Source organism: Macaca thibetana, chromosome 15 (genome assembly GCF_024542745.1).
Source record: "Macaca thibetana thibetana isolate TM-01 chromosome 15, ASM2454274v1, whole genome shotgun sequence".
NCBI classification, from domain to species: domain Eukaryota; kingdom Metazoa; phylum Chordata; class Mammalia; order Primates; family Cercopithecidae; genus Macaca; species Macaca thibetana.
In genome coordinates, this window is record NC_065592.1 from 81,424,977 (window position 1) to 81,426,264 (window position 1,288).

Consider the following 1,288-nt stretch of genomic DNA (forward strand, 5'->3'; position numbering starts at 1 on the left):
TGGTCAGGTTGGAGAGGAAGAGAAGGAAAGGAGAAAAATCTACTGTTGATCACCTGAACTTCCACAAAAGGGAAACCCACATTCCCTCAACAAGCCATAGCAAGGGGGTCAATTGCCCCTTGTGCTTTGGGTCAAGGCAAATCCCTGGCAGATGGAAATCCCATGTCACTCCTCAGTGATTTCCTCTTCATTTTCATCACAGTAGATCTGCTAAAATTCTGCCCATTTCTGACTTACCTCCAGATTATTCAGTGGAAATTTCTACACAAAGAGCAATTAGCGCAAAGCCATTCTCTTGGACCCACGCCTTGGAAGTGGGACAGTTTGTTTAGAAGCAGGCTGTGCCATTCCATGACAAATTCTTGTGGCATTAATCTCTGAAGTTCAATTAGGAAGACACAGGGGTCTAGAGGGAACATATGCTGCACGCTAGAAATGTCCCCATGCTCCGTTTACAGGTCAGAACATCAAGTATTTATCCCAGAACAAGCTGCAGAATAATTACATTTGTTATTTCTCTCCACTTTCCATTCTGCTTTTCTCCATGGCCTTGGGGAGCCAGGGAGTCTTTAGCATGCCAAGGAAACAGGGATCCCTTTGCATTCAGATAAACCGTTTCAGAAGGAAAAGATCTGAGTAGCAAGATACAATACCTCTGCATGGTCTGCTTGGAGCTTGCCTAGGGGGCCATATGAAGAGGTGAAAGGCAACTCTGCTTTCCTGTATGCCCAGTGAAAGGCAATCAAGACCATTCTTCTCTCAAGAAACTGCTCACTGGCAGTGATGCCAGCTGATTCTCCTCTTTACTGTTTATATAGCAGTTTCCAAATGGCTAATTGCATAAGGCTTGGATCATTCCATTCTAACTTCCTCTCTATCTGCAAAATATTGATGGGAGCAAAGAAAAGAACAAACTCCACCAGGATTCAAACAAGAAATAAACTACAAATCTCTATCACTCGGGGAATTATTTAGAGAACACTGCATGTTCTGGTCCAGAAATACTTATCATACCTGGATTCTGACAAGCCAGCTTCTATTAATAGTTTGTTTTCTCCTCATTAGCAGAATAGTGTAAAAGAACATTTTTGAACACAAAGTTTCTATGTCAGATTTATGATCTATAAAATGTTTATTTAAAAATTGGCATGGCCTTTGTTATATGAAAGATGAAAAATTATATGGGAGTCAGGAGGTTCAGAAATAACTTAATAACAATATAAAGTACTACATTTATTTAAAGTTTGGGCAATCATTCATCCCTTGGTACCACTAATTTTGCCATAAT